The 18989-nt window shown below is 33.7% G+C and overlaps 1 long non-coding RNA gene across 1 annotated transcript; it reads left to right on the top strand.

Moving 5' to 3' along the window:
- The first annotated feature begins 924 nt into the window (after positions 1–924).
- On the top strand, positions 925–8809 carry LOC116528247. The gene is made up of 2 exons (XR_004258943.1): positions 925–1026; positions 8598–8809. It is a non-coding gene; the product is annotated as an uncharacterized LOC116528247 (long non-coding RNA).
- The last annotated feature ends 10180 nt before the right edge of the window (positions 8810–18989 follow it).

Genomic DNA, 18989 nt, shown 5'->3' with positions numbered 1-18989 from the left:
AAATAGTCTCGATCTGAATAATGAAAAACTAAAATCCTATAGGAGCAAGCTCTGTTCAAGGTCACGTGGTATATACTTGTAGCTTGCCTTGAATGTTTTGTGTCTCAAGTCTACACATTACATTGAAACATATATTTACAAGATAGGTAGGTATAGATTACGATAAAAAAATTAAATCATGGAGTTCACTGAAATTGTAAACAGATGTCACCTTTAAATTATATATCATATTTTATTTATAAACTTATATAAATATGTCTTTAATGTCTCCACGTCTCCACATAGGGTTCAAATTATGCAGAAAAATCTTAAGGGGGAAGAGGAGGCATGATTTAGTTTAAAAGTGCCATGCTAGTCATAGCTTTTTAATAGTTATATTAGACTGTTTATGTGACCGCGACTGAGTCATGGGCCTTCTTTCAGTTATAGCTTCTCTTCATTCTTCACATACTCTCTCATTTCCTCTTTATTTCTGTTTTCTCCTCTTCTGTCTTTTGATTTCTTTTTGTTTTCCCATTAAAATGTACATGTAAAAATTCGAAAGAGAATGAACTATAAATGATAATAAGATGCATTCATAGGACTTATGTAAAAATAAGGGATTTGGAGTGCAACACAATAGTTGTTTCAAATGAACAAAAATGTGAACAACTATCAGGATATTTGAGTAACAGAGTGGTAAGACATCATAACTAAAACTGGGCAAAGAGTATGATTTGTATAATAATAGCAATGAGAAAATTTTATCCTGATTACTGAAAGAGTTCATTCCAGATTGAAAATTTAAATAGAAGAAGGAAGGGGAGGAATGTCTGCATGTATTCAGATCAAGAAACAAAGGGAGGTAAAAATTTGGAGTAAAGTTCCCTATTTAAAAGTTCAATTCGCAGTGAGTCATCCTGCACAGTCACAATGAGCCTTTGTACTTACCAAGTAGCTTTTGCACAAAGATATCACAAGGCAAAGAGCTGCAAAAAAAAATGTCTGCTCTCATTTCAGATGGATGACATGTAAATCAGAAAGAAGGTAAGTTTTTGAATACTTCATTACTGGGCCTCAGTAACTTTTTCTTTTACATTCTTTTTTTTTTTTTTTCCTACATTAAATGCAAAGATTTCCAATGCATAAGTCAATGAATTTTGAAAATGATTAAATCCATGTAACTTTCATTCCTATCAAGATAGAGAACATTTTTATCACTCCAGAAAACTCTCTTGAATATAGTCAATCTATACTCCTCTTCCCAAGAGGCAACCACTGCTCTGATTCCTCCTTTCATCATATATTATTGTAATCTGTTTTAGAACATATTACAAGTTAAGTTGTGCAGTATGTACACCTGTGTGTCTAGCTTTGTATTCATCATAGTATTTTTAAAAGATAATCTTTATTTTTAAAAATATAAGACTTAAAGAAAAATATTGAGATAACACAGAGTTCTCATATGACCCACACTCAGTTTTCCTTATTATTAAACTCTCACATTAGAAGGATGCATTTGTCGCAATTAATGAACCAATTCCGATATACTATTATTAAGTAAAGTCCGTTCTTTATTCAGATTTCTTTACTGTTTGCCTAATGTCCTTTTGCTGGTTCTAGGATAAGACATTACATTTAGTCATTATATGCTCTGAGTTATGGCAGTTCTTGGAATTTCCTTGGTTTTTGACAAATTTAATGTTTGAAAATTATTGATATGATATTTTGTAGAATTTCCTCAGTTGGGATTTGTCTGACGTTTTTCTCATAATTAGAATAGACTTGTGGGTTTTGAGGTGGAAAGACAAGACAGGAAAAGTGTCATTTTCATTATATCATACCAAGGGTGCAAACTATCAAATTATTCACTATTACTGATGTTGACCTTGATCACCTAAGATACCATTTTTAAGGTTTTTCTACTCTAAAGTTAGTCTTTTTCTCTCTTCGGTGTACTAACTTGAAGTTCATTCATTTTATTGCACCTACTACAACTTTGTCCCTTTGAGTTGCAGAGCAGTATTCAATTACATGATCATATTACGATTTTTCTGTTAGTCATTCTTGTATGTATTTTTGTGTACACATATTTATTTCTGTTTTGTAAATGCATAAAAGTGGAATGATTAGACTACAGATTTAATGTATAACTAACTTTATGAGAAGATGCCCAATATGCAAAATAGTTATCCTATTTGACACTCTCACCACCCAGCTATGAGAATTCCAATTGTTTTGCATCTTACTAATTCTTAATATTGTGAGCCATTTTAATTTTAGTCATTCTTGTGAATATATAGTAGTATCTAATTGTGGTTCCATTTTTATTTTCTTTGTGACCAGTAGCATTGAGGATTGTCCATGTACTTATTGGTGATTTATATTTCTTCCTTTCTAACTGCTCTAGTGCCATGGTGTTGACTTTTCTCTTCTCCATTGCACTGTATTGGCATCCTTGTCAAAAATTATTTGATTATCTAATACTAAATCAATTTCTTTACCCTTTATTTTATTCCATTAAAAATTATCTGAAAGAATTTCTGTAAAAATTAATGTTATTTCTTCCTTAGAGGCTGGGCATGGTGGCTCACATCTGTAATCCCAGCACTCTGGGAAACTGAGGCAGGAGGCTCACTTGAGGACAGGAGTTTGCGAACAGCCATGGTGATACAGACCTGTAATCCCAGCTACTTAGGAAGCTGAGGTGAAAGGATGCCGTGAGCCCAGAAAGTTGAGGCTGCAGTGAGCCAAAAATCCTGCCATTGCATTGTAGCCTAAGTTGTAGAGTGAGAGACCTTATCTCTAAAAAATACATAAGTAAATAAAAATTTTCTCCCTAGGATGTATGTTAGAATTCAACAATCTATTGAGGATCTAGATTTGCAGTATAATTCTCTTTATTTTTCCACTTTTGTATGTGTTTGTTTTCTGTGTTAGTAAAATCTATTCTTTTTAAAGTTCATTTATTTCTATCTTCTATTTGGCCTTCTTTTCTAGCTTCTTAATGTAGAAGACGAAATCATTGATTTCAGTTCTTTATTATCTTAAATAAATATTTGAGAAACAAATATTATGATATACATGGTTTTAGCTGCATCACAAAGACTGTGAAATTTTAGTCTCATTATTTTAGAATTTTTCTATTTTATTTTGTGTTTCTTCTTTGGCTTAGATTTTTTTTTTCTTTCAAACATTCAAGATTTTCTAAATACAGTTAAATTTATTTATAATTAATTATGTTTGGTTAGAAAAAAACTTTATTTTTCATTTTTTGAAACGTTCTTTTGAACTAAGAATATAATTTATTTCACAGAACACTCTATGTATATCTGAAAATTCTATCTTTTGATATATATTTTTGTCTATAGTTCCTGTAAGTATTCATTTAATCAAATTTGGTCAAAATTTTTCAATTCATTCATATTTTTACTGATTTTCTCTCTATTTTCTTATTAACTACTGAGAGAAGGGTGTTAAAATTTTCAGCTGTAATTATATACTTTTCTATTTCTCTTTTCAGTTTTTTTTATTCATTGATTTTGAAGTTCTGTTACTAGATACGCAGACATTTAGGACTGTTATGTAATGAGTAATTGATTTTTTATATATACATATTTAATTTATGTTTCCTGTCCTGAAGATTATATATTAATAGAACTAGTATAGATTTCTGATAATTTGATTTACTTGGCATATTTAATTTCATAATTTTAATTTCAAGCTAGCTATGACTTTAAATTTAAGTATTTATCTCCTGAAAATAGCATGTATTTCAGCCCTACATTTTATCCAGCCTGAAAATCTTTGTTTTTTGTTTTGATTTTTAGTCTAACTGTATATAATTATTAATATTAATTTATTTAAATCTGCCATCTTGCTGTTAGGTGTGTATTTGTTTCATTATAGCCTACTTTCAGTTAATTTTATGCACTATGAAAATTCAGAGTGCTAAACGCCTAATGGATGTTGATTGTTTTACTTATTCAAAAATTCTCTGCCAAACAATTTCTTTAAAATACAGAGGAATAAACTGACAAAATAGTTTGAACAACTTAACTATTATGCCTCAGTTATTTTGACTGTTTCTTAACTTTATTCTAACCAGTGTTAGAATGTTACTTATTTATAGAATATTATTTATTCTAATGTTTTAGAAAGTACACAAAAATTCAGTGAGTGAAATGTTACATATGTTTGTCACTTCACACTCCTCTTCCTTCTATCCCTGGTTTTAGCTTCACTTATTAATTAATGACACAAAAATATGTACCTTCTAAAATGAAAACTGTTTCCTTGACTGCTTGGTAGTCATTCTACCGATATTTCCTCCCACACAGTTATAGTTTATTTTATGTATGTCTATACCAAATATATTTCAAAATAATGTTGATACTCTCATATCATAAATGTTTATATGCTAATAAAAATAATTTTTAATGAAATGATTTTGAAAATGTTAAGATTTTGTTTAATGTTTAGAATTTGGTTGAATTAAACGATTTAACATTCTTCTACCAGTGATATTGATAGATTTTTTTTAATCTTAGAATTTGAGGTATGAAATACACTTTTATTGTTACACAGCAAATTGGCATTTATAATTATGGTCAATGTACAGCTGGCTAAAATGATATTTATATAAACTCGAATTTTAGAATTCTGTTTTATGACAACTATTAAGTCTGTATACAAATTGTTAAAACTGAGAAGATAAACGTATCAAATGCTATGCTGTGTCTCAAATATAATGTGTCCAGTAAGTCAATTTTTTATAATATCTAATTGTGTGATGGCTAAACTAAAAGCTGGGCTTCACTGTTACGCAGTATGTCCACGTATCAAAGCTGTGCTTCTATCCCCTAAATTTATATCGAGAGCCATATAAACATGTCAACCATATCATATTATCGTCATGTGTTATGTTGCTTGTGTTTTAAGATGAGCATCTTAACTTGTGCACTCTATAAAGCGTGCCTCAATCAAGGATCTTTGTTCAAGTGATTCATTTAGTAGATAACCTAGGGAGTAAGAGTAAAGAATCAGGGACCATCAGCCAAGGAAGTGGGAAAGCCAATGTAAGTGTATTAGTGCTTTTGAGTTGACCATAGTAACCACAAGGGCTTGGACTACCTGTAAAACATGCAGTATAGTTCCTAAACTTTTGCCCCCTGAACGGTAGGAAGTGGGAGTTTTAAAATACCCATTAGTGACGGTTACCCTGGAAAAGGTATCCTTGCCCTTACAGGCTGAATGGACTCCCATATCACAGAAAAAATTTGGAGGCAAGGGGCACCCTTGGGTCTAAACCTTCATAGCAGAATGTGAATCTAAGCTAGCACAGTTTCAGTGGAAACGAACAGTAGGTTAAGAGCAATAGTATTACTAATTTTAAGTTGACATACAATTTCTTGTCAAAAGCTTGGAAAAATAAATTATTTGTTAAAAAGTAGACAAATAATTAAATAAGCCAATATTAAATTCTCCTAAACTAATAAAATTGGAAAGATTTTACAAAAAACAAAGGTTAGAATAGGAAAACACAAAAAAAACAAAAAAAACTTCCAGAGAGGACTCGCTCTTAATGCAGATAGAGTGCACCTCTGAATGTGAGAAAATTTACCCTGGCCAGGACCAGCTAAACTTAGTAAATTTAATTTTAGAAAAGCAAGAGGAGGATGAGGTGATTATAGTCTGGAAAGAAATTAATGTGAATAGCCAAAGAAAAAAAGAGATAAAAGATGAATGAAAAAAATAAAAAAAAGAAAAACATACATATGACAAGGAAACTTGGAAGCATTTAGGGACCAGAAGTAGAGATCTTGATCATATAGGTATTGCCATCTAAAAGAAAAATGAAAATAGTTTGGAAATGTAATGGAAAGTCACTGGGAGAGAGAAAAGATGATTAAAACAGGAGAGAACAAATCCATTCAGGGGAATGTGAAATACGAGTATGTTGTTACAGATATCCTTATTAAAAGTTAGAGGTTGTGTCCAAATAAATATTATGCTGTGGTATACAGTTTTTAATCAATCACAAATAACACTTATTTGATCATACAATATGGTAAAAGCATTAAAATATTTCATGATTTTTCACTGAATATTGGGTACAAAACATTCTATAGGTCCATTGCAGAATTAATAAGACCTTTATGAAAATTAGGATAGCTAGAATGTGTGATATATTGACTATATGTCATTACTATCCACCAATAGTATACATACATACATATATTAGACACACCCATGTATTTTGGCTTACATTAAATTTAAATGTGATCAATTTAGAGATCAACAAGCTAATGTATTTTACATTTGGGGAAAGCAGGCATTTTCTAACATATGTACAAATAATTTAATTAATCAGTTTTAAAACATATTCACCATTACACTTAGTTACAAAGTAATGTTTACTATGATGATAAAACACACAATTTGTAAGTGAAAGTGATTTTTTTCCTGATACTGCCTTTTTTCAAGGTACAGTTTATAAATTAAGTTTTTCAATCTAAAAGTGGTTCATTTTCTTATGAAATTACCATTAATCATGGACTATATAAACCAGTCTTTTGGACTACAATTGGATACTAACTGAATATTGAGTATGAATCCTAAAGCTGACACCATGAATACACGTTTCATTTCCCGTGGTTTGAGTCATAGCCACTTGTCAGTACATATTGCAACCTTTTGCATTCTGAATAAATTTTCAGGTAAATATTTTAATTAGAAAATACAGAATAAAGTACACCTCTCTGACTCTAAATGCAAATACAATTTTAATAGAAAAAAAAAAGGTACCCTTGGATAATTTAGCTGCTCTTTTGTCCTGCTTTCCAGTGAGTGCCAAAGTACAGAAAAATCAGCAGTTCTCAATTCAACCCTTATGGAGGGTAAAACCAATGTTAACATTTCACTGCCCTCTGCAGGATGCAAATATAAGCTGTTTGGATGGAACTTTCCTTCTTGTGTGTATATATAAGTTTAAAATGAAACTCTCAAGAAAGGATCCAGAATTTAAAACAGCAATGATGGAGCAAAGGGAGGGGGGATGCAAATTGAGTTTTCTGTAAAATTAATGAATTTCTGAAGACATACAGTACCCAGCAAGCTTTCCCCAAACAGAAAATAAAGGGCAATAAAAATGCCACACTATGATAAGGTGGCAATAACACATGAGATATTTTATGAAATGTTCAAATGAGAAAAGGAGAGAGAAAAAAATAAAGAGAAGAGAGGGAGGGAAATTGTTATTGGAGATGAATGGGTGTTATTGTTTGATCCCATTTTTTATATCTTTTTGTTTGTATAATTGCACTTGATTGCTAAAAAGTGTCTGCCAAATGATGGATTAATTAAAAGAACATGCAACCACTTTTCCTTCCTTACAGAGAAAAAAAAGGAGTTTTATCCTTATAAGATCCCATCCATAGCCTTCACTCTGAACTATAGCAGGTTTTAAAAGTCATTTACATAATAGCGAACAAAAATGCACTCAGCAAAACACTGCGCTTTCTAAACACAGGGTATAATTACGCTGGAAGAATGATATTCCATTGCCATCTCCATTTTCAAGATACGTTTATTCTTCCTGTACATAGCAAAGAACAACCAAACACGTATTAACATATATTGTGTAGGTGTGTGCCCTTAGAGTGACAAGACACAGGGAGTTGGATTTGATGGGGCTGAGGCAGAGCAAAAACCAGGAAGGAAAGAAATACTGCATTCTATTCCTGGCATATATGTACCACCTGAATGGTATTTTTCATTATCTCTAGCACTGGGAACATTCTACTATTCCACTGGGAAGTCATAGCAGAAGAGATATAATTATCAGCAGAGTAATGGGGACGCTCTTGCTAATGGCCAGCTATTCAAATATCTCAATATAATCGTCTTGCCCAATCTCTCCCCATTGCATACTCTTCTGTAGAAACTCATCATTTTTTCCACTTACTCCAGCATAATGAATTCATTTTGCATTTTCTTTGTGAGAAATTAAGAGGAATCGCAATATAATGTATTGACATTTGAAATTCTGCACAGAAAATTTTAGGCTGGCAATTTAGTTTAATCACAAGCTAGCAGGGAGAGGTTGTTTATTAAATTAGTTCCCAGTGTACAGAATGAGTATTTTCTTTGTAAACCTTTGTCTTTGTACCTTGGACTTCTTTTTTTTCCTATTTTTTTTTATAAGTCTCAGTTTCCTCAAAAGAAAAGATAGTGTACCACCAACTGAAGCCCTGTGTTCTCTGAGCCTTTTTTATGGTCAAAATTCTTGACATTAAATATGAGCATTGAGTGAGAAACCCTTGAGAAGAGGTAAAAAAATAAATAAAATAAAATAAGTGAGAAGTTGCCTTTAAGAAAGGCCACCAAAATGTGTTTTATTTTTCTATATTATGCCACTGAGTTGGCCACCGATATAGGAAAAGTTCTCCTTTATTATTAGACTAAAGCTATTCTGTTTATTTGTTCAAATCTGAGTTTAGGTAAACATTTCCACATTTTCTGCCCCTTATGTTTTTGTTTTTTTTATAGAATTTGTACTAAATTGTTCTAAAAAGACTTGTAAACAACTAATAAAACAGTGTTTCCACTTTCTCTAGGGAATACTACATTGCTGGGCAGATGACAAGATGAACAAGTTATAAAAAACAGCTATTGAAATCATTGATTTGGAAGATGATTTAGCTTTGCTTTTACATTAGAAACTTTGCTAAGATCCAACATTGGTGAGAAGGTGGAGGAGAGCAAGTCTGAGTGTGAAGCCTATGTCATCAGTTGATGGAGAACAATAAGATGAAAAAAGTGTGGCACATTTTAATGACCTTCCTAGCATATCTCACATTCTTGTTTTGCTTGATTCTTCTAAATTATTTTCATATTCAAACAAACATTGTGCTAACATAGCACCTAAAGTTTTTGAAGAAGACATTTGGGAAAATATTATTCAGAAGGCATATTGGCTCCTCTAATTTTCTCCAGTCGATTCTGACCAGAACCCAGATTAGAACTGTTCCATCCCTCCCTAAGTTTACCTGAGGTTTCTGGTAAGGGAAGTGAGGAAAAGACAACTTGACCTCCACTTTACTAAAGGCAGTCAAAGTCAGCTTTAGAAACTAGCATGCATCCAGCAGATATACTCTGGATACCATAGAGCCAGAGCCCTGCCACTTACTGAGTCTAGTCTACCCCTACTTGATATATTGTCGTTGATACGGAAATTCCTTCACTTCTTGCACTATACTTGATTGCTGTGGGTATGCCTGGCCACTCCAAGTTCTTGGTTAAAATTAGTCTAAAATTTTACACTTTCATTTGAATCACAATTGTCTTTCAATCTTTTTATATTAGCATTCCTTTGAATGTCATCTTTCTTCTTTTCTATTCACTCTGCATATTATCATCAATAATAAAAAAAAAAAACTCCAATTATTTATTTTCCTTTTTTTTTTTTTTTTAATTTTGAGATGGAATTTCACTCTTGTCATCCAGGCTGGAGTTCAATGGCTCAATCTTGGCTCACTGCAGCCTCCACCTCCAGGGTTCAAGTGATTCTCCTGCCTCAGCCTTCCAGGTAGCTGGGACTACAGGCACTAGCAACCACACCCAGCTAATTTTTGTACTTTCAATAGAGACAAGGTTTCACCATGTTGGCCAGGCTAGTCTCAAACTCCTGACCTCAGGTGACCCATCTGCCTTGGCTTCGCAAAGTGTTGGGATTACAGGTGTGAGCCATCATGCTCAGCCAATTATTTCAACTATTAAATAATTTTACTGCCATAACCATTACAATATGGAATTTGTCAGTTTTTTCTGATGATGTTCTCTTGGTCTAAAATACAGTGTTTTCTTTAAGAAACAGGGTTATATCTTTCAAAGTAAAGATCTTAGATGAAAGGATAGTGTCTCAGTTTGTTATTAAAGATCTTCCACCAGCTAAAGGAAAGTTTAAAGGGAATAAGGAGAAACCTACCACAACTCTCCCAAGTTGTGACTGTAAAATTGTTCTGTATGTGTTATATTAATAACATTGTGATGCATTGGTGCTTTCAAACTCCAATCAATAGCCTACTTTTAATTACTCACAGAGAAGCAAAAGGAAGCAGGGAATAAGTGCATGATTGCAAAGTGTGTATGTTTAAGAGCATGCTCATAAAAAAAAAGAAGCTCTAGCTTACAGTCTGAAAAGGTATTGTGTTATTAAACCAAGAACACTTGATCAGAAATCAGGAGCCTGAGTTCTAGTCTTAAATCTATTTCTAACCAACCTACTGTGTGGTTGGGAATTTGAATCAAAAAAGCCTTTAAGGGCACTAGACTTGATTTTGTGCCACACCGCTTTCAATTTGAAGCAATTATAATTACATTATTTAAACCTAAAGTAGCTTTCTGAAAACCAGGCTATCAATGAACAGTAGACAGGAATTATTATCTATAGTAATTTTACTTGAGATAATTTGTCTTTAATAAGTTTTTGGTAGCATGCAAAGGGGAAATGCTATAATTACTTAGGACTAGGTTTAGGGAAGAAATAAGGCAAATATGATCAAGAGCCCACTATGAAGAATTTGTGGAATGTCTACTGCCTTAAATATTATGAAAGATAGAAAACATTTCAAAAAATCTGAAATAGTCTCTTATTTATGCAGTCTTTTCTTTAGAGGGAGGCTCAAGTATAACACTTTATAAAGGTATGATGCAATGAAGCGGCATACAATACAGTTCTATGAAGAACTATGACAGAATTTTAGATAATGACATGAATGAAGCAGCCTTATAAGAACAGTTGGGCTCTGACAAGTTTTAGAATGATTGATGGTTTGAACACAAAAGAGGGAATTACTCAATTAAGGTAGAGAAGTTAGGTAGGGCATTCTGTGCTAGACATCTTTGAGAGGTTTTAGGCAGCTTCTCTGATCCTGTGTTCAGTGACAAGGCGTTTGCGAAGAACAAGTCCAACACACAACTGGGAATCCTCAAGGGTTTCAATATATTTTTAAAGAATATAATGCCAATAAATACCAAAAGACCCTAAATTTATGTCTTACTAAAGATAGAGCATCTATCAAGACAACCAAACCTGTAGCCTTTCTTTTCCTAAAGACATCTATGGAGCTCCTCTTTGGCATACCATAGAATACACTTTGTTACATTAATTTACAGGTACAGGCCTCTGACCCGGGCAATTATAGAGAAAATAGAGATTGATCTTAACATGCAGTTACTAATAACCTCCCATGGTGCAGCAGCACTATAATAATTTTATTATGTATTTAACTTTAGCAACATTTTTTTTAATGAAAACATGTTGATGTTATTTAAACACATGTATAAATGTTCAGTTTTATAGAATAAAGTCGAAAAGATGTTTTCTAAGAGTTTTATGTGCTCTTTCAGAATTCTGGTAAACAAATTTATGGCAGGTGTCCACAAATGTATTTGTTCATGTAACACAAAAAGACTTTTGAAACACTAGTTACCATCTAACATATTTTTAACTTGGCATCTAAAACTTTTTATCATAATCTTATGCTTATGACACAAGGATACAAAACAAATGCATTACAAATGTTGACATTTAAATAGAAAATTGTTAAATCATCCTATTAACTGTATACAAGGGAAGCTAAATACTATGATTTGAAAGTGACTACTATTATTAAAACAGTAGATGACATGAAATTCCTTCATAATTTATTTTTATACTACAGCTAGTGCTCGACTTACGACCAGGGTTGGTTCCAACAGAGTGGTCATAACACGATTTGGTCGTAAATTGAGTAGGCTATATGCACGCAGAGATGGTAGTGCTGCCGGAAGTTGGTCTGCACTGTCGTACGCCCAGCTAGGCAACGTTTCCGCTGCCAGACGCAGAGCAGTCGTGGCTAGCGATTGTGGTCGTAAAGTCGAATGGTCGTAAGTTGCATAGGTCATAAGTCGATCGATACCTGTATATCATCTTTTTGTTGAAATAATTTAACTTTACGAATTTAAATAAATATGTTCATATATATCTCAGTCTCACAATACCACATTCTGAATTTTGAGGTAGATTAGTTAACAGACAGATGAAAAATGTTAGAGATAGATAAGATGGATGGATAGATAGATAGATAGATAGATAGATAGATAGATAGAAAATAAAGTTGGCTGGGCATGGTGACTCATGCCTGTAATCCCAGCACTTTGGGAGGCTGAGGCAAGTAGATCACTTGAGGTCAGGAGTTCGAGAGCAGCCTGGCCAACATGGTGAAACCCCATCTCTACTAAAAATACAAAAATTAGTAGGATGTGGTGGTGCATGCCTATAATCCCAGCTATTGAGGAGCTAAGGCAGGAGAATCGCTTGAACCTGGGAAGTGGAAGTTGTGGTGAGCCTAGATCACGCCACTCCACTCCAGTTGAGGTGACAGAGCAAGACTCTGTTTCAACAATTAAAAAAAAAAGAAAAGAAAGTCAATCCACCATGGGGAAGATCATTCTCTGGGAAGAGGACAGTTGGCAAATAAAAGTTGAAAAAGGAGAATTGGACTCAGAATTTTTGTGGGAGTGATACCAATTTTGCAATAACATATACTTCAGGGAATACATGGTCAGATCTTCAATTATATAGTTGAATAGTATATCATATTATCATATAGTATAGCATAGTGTAGTATAGTATAATATAGCACAGTATAGCATAGTATAGTATAGTATAGTATAGTATAGTATAGTTCAGTATAGCATGTGTTCCCTGAAATTTTTCATGTCCAGTTGTCTCTAGGAAATACATTGTGCATTCCCATTAAAACATGCTCCAGTATGAAATCTGCTCCAGAAAAGCAGACCTCCACATCCCTCCGCCCAAGAATAGATTCTGCTTTCATGATCAAAATTTTTGTTTCCTCATTCAGCATGGTCACATTTCCCATTACAGATCCCAGCTATGTGCCACATGCTCTCAATCTATTGTCTAATTTAATCCTTTCAGAAAATCTGTGATCTGTGTTCTTTTTCCTTTTTTTTTTTTACAATTATAGTCATGCAAAACTGAGACTCAAGAAAATTAAGGAAAGTGTTCACAGTTTCATTAAAAAGAAAAGGCAAATCTGGAATGCAACCAAATCTGCCTAGTTTCAGCAATATGCATCCCAAGCCCTCTGTCAGCTTAAACAATGAAGTGGTTTTGTGCTACAGCTTTGGAGGAATCCACAGCTCTAATATTTTAAGATTCGAAGATAGTGGCTGAAACAGAGTTTTTAGAGATACTAGAATTTTGGCCTGAATATAAAGCCAATATTTGACTGTATTTGAAAATGTTAGCATTTTTTTTTCTGAAGTTTTTCTCAACATGACTATTAAATTTTGAATAATATAGTCTTTCTTTGACTTTAGGAAGTTAGAAAATAATCACATTGTCTCCAGATTTCTTCCACATGGCCCTCTTCAGTTACATGTGTCAGTACAACTTTTTTTTTTCCAAGTGAAATGTCAAGATCTACCATCATATAATTCCCATGGCTATTGATTTCCTAGAATAATAATTTGTTCTTCCAATTGTGTGTGGGTGTGTGTGAGTATAGATGTGTTGATGGAATTTGGAAAGTGAGATGGAGAATAAAACGTTTGTTTAACTTTTGTCCTCTCGCCTAAACAATGTATTTTTGCCTTGAGAGATTCTTATAATGTAGCAGTCAGTTCTGTGCTCTGCTCTTTTCAGAAAGAATGACACACTAATTTTCACTTCAAAGCCTGACAGTTTGTAAACTTGTCTTACACCATTAATTTTGGAAGCCATCTTCCAACGTCTTTCAGGGAGAAATTAGCAGTCAACTGTGTTTGGTTTATGAAAACAGAAAAGCACTTCTGAAAAAATAGAAAATAAAAAGAAAGAAAATGGAGATTTAAGTGGTTAAAAATCAAAACCCTCAATTCTAGTGCATAACATGTCAATAAAAAGTAAAAGAATAATGCCCAACTTGGTGAAAAACAGAAAAGTAATACCATTTAATTCAAAACTTTTTTGTAGACAAAAACTATAACATGTAGTTGCATATAAAAACATGGAATTGTTCCAGACATACCCCCAGTGCGCGTGTGCGCACGCGCGCACACTCACACACACACACACACACACACACACACACACACACACACACAAAGAGTGGATGTCTACTACTTTGTTCCAGAATTGAAAGCAACCTAACTTTTAGTAGTTATTTTTAACAGATTCTATTTTAAATCTTGGCATAGCTATAACCTTAATAACTATGTCATTTTCTAAACATTTAAGTATAAACACATTTTTAAAAAGGAAGTCTAAAACTAAAATTTTAGCATATAAAAACTTCCTACTGTTGTCTGTAATTCTTCACAGTTTCATCCTTATGCTATCCCATACATGTTGCTCCTCAATTTAAGCCAATATTGGACTTCCAATATGGGCCACATATTCCAAAGCACAGAACAGGCAGAAAGTTACTTAGATATTCAAATCACCTCCACTCACAATTTACTTTATTTTCTCCCACAACCTTCTCTGAAGCTTTCCATTTGTCTCTTCTCTCCCTACCTTTGATTGGCCCCTTCTATGTGCCCATGTTCATTTTATATGGAATATGTTGTATAAAACCCAAATAAATCCTATAAAATACAGGTTACTAACAAATAGGCTAGATATGTTATATAAACTATACAGCAGTATTCCTGTAATAGCATTGTGGTCAATGACAGATGGCATATGGAGCTGAAGATGTTATAGCACAATGCGTCACTCATTTGCTTGGGTTGACGCCGGTAGAAACAAACCTACCGTGCTGCCAATTGTATAGAAGTCTAGCATGCAGAATTATATACAGTACAAAATACCTGATGATGGTAATAAACGATTATGTTACTGGTTCATGTATTTGCTATACTATTCATTGTATTATTATTTTAGAGTGTTCTCTCTCTCTCTCTCTCTCTCTCTCTCTCTCTCTATATATATATATATATATATATATATATATATATATATATATATATAAGTTAAATGCAAAACAGCCTGAGGCAGGTCCTTCAGGAGATATCCCAAAAGAAGGCACTGTTATCATAGATGAAGACAGCCCATACCTGTTACTGCCCTTGAAGACCTATCAGTAGGACAAGATATGGTGGCGAAAGACAGTGATATTGATGATTCTGACCCTGTGTAAAACCTAGGCTAATGTGTATATTCTTGTCTTAGTTTTTAACAACAATAACAAAAAATTTGAGATAAAAAAAAAAAAAAAAAAAAAAAAAAAAAAGAAAAAGTTTATAGATTCAGGATATTTAAAAAATGTATAGTTGTACAATGTGTTTGTATTTTAAGCTAAGTATTATTATCAAAGAGTAAAATAGTTAAAAAAACAAAAATTGATTAAAAAGTAAAGGTAAGCTTAGGCTAATATAGTATTGAAGAAATAAAAATATTCTTAACTAAATTTAGTGTAACCTAAATGTACAGGGATTATGACGTCTATGACAGTGTATAATTATGTCCTAGACCTTCACATTTACTCATCACTCACACACTGATTCATCCAAGCCAGTTTCTAAACCTGCAAGCTCCATTTGTGGTACGTTCCCTGTACAAGTGTACCATTTTTAAAAACCCCAAAAAACTTGATACTATATTTTTCCTATATCTAGTCTGTGTTGGGGTATGTTTACATGTACAAATACTTACAATAATAAGTGCCTACAATATTCAGTACAGTAACATGGTGTATATATTTGTAGCCTAGGAGCAATAGCTGTATCATATAGCCTAGATATGTAGTAGGCTATACCACCTAGGTTTGTGTAAGCACACTCGATAATGTTTGCAAAACAGCAAAATTTCTTAATGCATTTCTCAGAATTTATTTTATTTATTTATTTATAGTATATTTTTAATTGCATTTTCAGTTCTGTGGTACATGTGAAGAATATGCAGGATTGTTGCATAGGTACATACATTGCAATGTGGTTTGCTGCCTCCAACTCCATCACCTATATCTGGCATTTCTCCCCATGTTATCCCTCCCCAACTCCCTATCCTCAACTGTTCCTTCCCTAGTGACCCCCACATCAGACCTCAGTGTGTGATGCTCCCCTCCCTGTGTCCATGTGTTCTCATTATTCAACACCTGCCTATGAGTGAGAACATGCAGTGTTTGATTTTCTCTTCTTGTGTCAGTTTGCTGAGAATGATGGTTTCCAGGTTCATCCATGTCCCTACAAAGGACACAAACTCATCATTTTTTATGGCTGCATAGTATTCCATAGTGTATATGTGCCACATTTTCCCTGTCCAGTCTATCATTGATGAGTATTTGAGTTGGTTCCAAGTCTTTGCTATTGTAAACAGTGCTGCAATGAACATATGTGTGCATGTGTCCTTATAATAGAACAATTTATAATCCTTTGGATATATATGCAGTAATGGGATTGCTGGGTCAAATGGAATTTCTATTTCTAGATACTTGAGGATTCGCCACACTGTCTTCCACAATGGTTGAAGATGATAGGGTCTTCTAAATATATCATGTCATCCGCAAAACTTCCTCCTTTCCTAATTGAATACCCTTTATTTCTTTTCCTTGCCTGATTGCTCTGGCTAGAACTTCCAATACTATATTGTGTCGGAGTGGTGAGAGAGGTCATCCTTGTCTAGTGCCAGATTTCAAAGGGAATGATTCCAGTTTTTGCTCATTCAGTATGATATTGGCTGTGCAGTTGTTGTAAATAGCTTTTATTATTTTGAGACACATTCTGTCAATACCTAGTTTATTGAGAATTTTTAGCATAAAGGGCTGTTTAATTTTGTCAAAGGCCTTCTCTGCGTCTATTGAGATAATTATGTGGCTTTTGTCTTGGCTCTGTCTATGTGGTGAATTATTTTTATAGACTTGCATATGTGGAACCAGCCTTGCATCTCCAGGATGAAGCCTTCTTGATCGTGATGGATAATCTTTTTGATGTGCTGTTGCAATTGGTTTGCTAGTATTTTATTGAAGATTTTTGCATCTATGTTCATCATGGATATTGGCCTGACGTTTTCTTTTTTGCTGAGTATCTGTTGGGTTTTTGTATCAGGATGATGTTGGTCTCATAAAATGATTTGGGGAGGATTCCCTCTTTTTGGATTGTTTGGAATAGTTTCAGAAGGAGTGGTACCAGCTCCTCTTTGTATGTCTGGTAGAATTTGTCTGTGAACTCATCTAGACCTGGGCTTTTTTTTGATTGGTAGGCTATTAATTGCTGCCTTAACTTCACCCCTTGTTATTGGTCTATTCAGGGTTTCAACTTCTTCCTGGTTTATGCTCGGTACGGTGCAACTGTCCAGAAATTTATCAATTTCTTCCAGGTTTACTGATTTATGTGCATAGAGTTGTTTGTAGTACTCTCTGATGGTGGTTTGTATTTCTGTGGAATCTGTGGTGACATCCCCTTTATCGTTTTTTATTGCATCCATTTGATTATTCTCTCTTTTCTTTTTTATTAATCTGGCCAGTGGTCTGTCAATTTTGTTGATCTTTAAAAAAAAAAAACAGCTCCAGGATTTATTGATTTTTTGAAGGTTTTTTGTGTTTCTATCTCCTTCAGTTCTGCTCTGATCTTAGTTATTTCTTGTCTTCTGCTAGCTTTTGAGTTTTTTTGATCTTGCTCCTCTAGCTCTTTCCATTTTGATGATACAGTGTCCATTTTATTTATCTTTCCTTGCTTCTCATGTGGGCATTTATTGCTAGATATTTTCCTTTAGACACTACTTTAAATGTATCCCAGACATTCTGGTACATTTTGTCTTCATTCTCATTGGTTTCAAAGAACATCTTTATCTCTGCCTTCATTTCATTGTTTATCCAGTCAACATTCCTTCAGTTTCCATGAAGTTGTGCAGCTCTGAATTAGTTTCTGAATTCCGAGTTCCAATTTGATTGCACTGTGGTCTGACAGACTGTTATGATTTCCATTCTTTTGCATTTGCTGAGGAGTGATTTACTTCCAATTATGTGGCCAGTTTTACAGTAGGTGTGATGTGGTGCTGAGAAGAATGCATATTCTTTGGATTTGGGGTGGAGAGTTCTGTAAATGTCTTTTAGGTTTGCTTGGTCCAGGTCTGAGTTCACGTCCTGGATATCCTTGTTAATTTTCTGTTTCATTTATCTAATATTGACAGTGGAGTGTTAAAGTCTCCCACTGTTACTGTGAGGGAGTCTAAGTCTCCTTGTAGGTCATTAAGAACTTGCTCTATGTAGCTAGGTGCTCCTGTATTTGGTGCTTATATATTTAGGATAGTTATCTCTTCTTGTTGCATCGATCCCTTTATCATTATGTAATGCCCTTCTTTGTCTCTTTTGATCTTTGTTGGTTTAAAGTCTATTTTATCACAGACGAGGATTGCAACTCCTGCTTTTTTTTTTTTTTGTTCTCCATTTGCTTGGTAGATCTTCCTCCATCCCTTTATTTTGAGCCTATGTGTATCCTTGTATGTGAGATGGGTTTCCCGGATACAGCACACTGATGGGTTTTGACTTTTTAATTTGCCAGTCTGTGTCTTTTGATTGGGGCATTTAGCTAATTTACATTTAAGGTTAATATTGTTATGTGTGAATTTGATCCTGCCATTTTGACGCCAGCTGGTAGTTTTGCCCATTAGTTGATTATTAGTCTTATAGCTGGTAGTTTTGCCCATTAGTTGATGCAGTTTCTAAATTGTGTTGATGGTCTTTACCATTTGGTACATTTTTGGAGTAGCTGGTACTGGTTGTTCCTTTCTATGTTTAGTGTTTCAGGAGCTCTTTTAAAGCAGGCCTGGTGCTGATGAAATCTCTGAGCAATTGCTTGTTATTAAAGGGTTTTATTTCTCTTTGGCTTGTGAAGCTTAGTTTGGCTGGATAAGAAATTCTAGGTTGAAAGTTATTTTCTTTAAGGATGTTGAATATTAGCCCCCACTCTCTTCTGGCTTGTAGGGTTTCTGCTGAGAGATCTGCTGTGAGTCTGAT

Source organism: Sapajus apella, unplaced genomic scaffold (genome assembly GCF_009761245.1).
Source record: "Sapajus apella isolate SASKATOON/1434 unplaced genomic scaffold, GSC_monkey_1.0 scaffold57, whole genome shotgun sequence".
In the NCBI taxonomy this organism is placed as follows: domain Eukaryota; kingdom Metazoa; phylum Chordata; class Mammalia; order Primates; family Cebidae; genus Sapajus; species Sapajus apella.
Note: the sequence above shows the minus strand (reverse complement) of the source record. Positions and strands in the feature narration are given on the sequence as shown.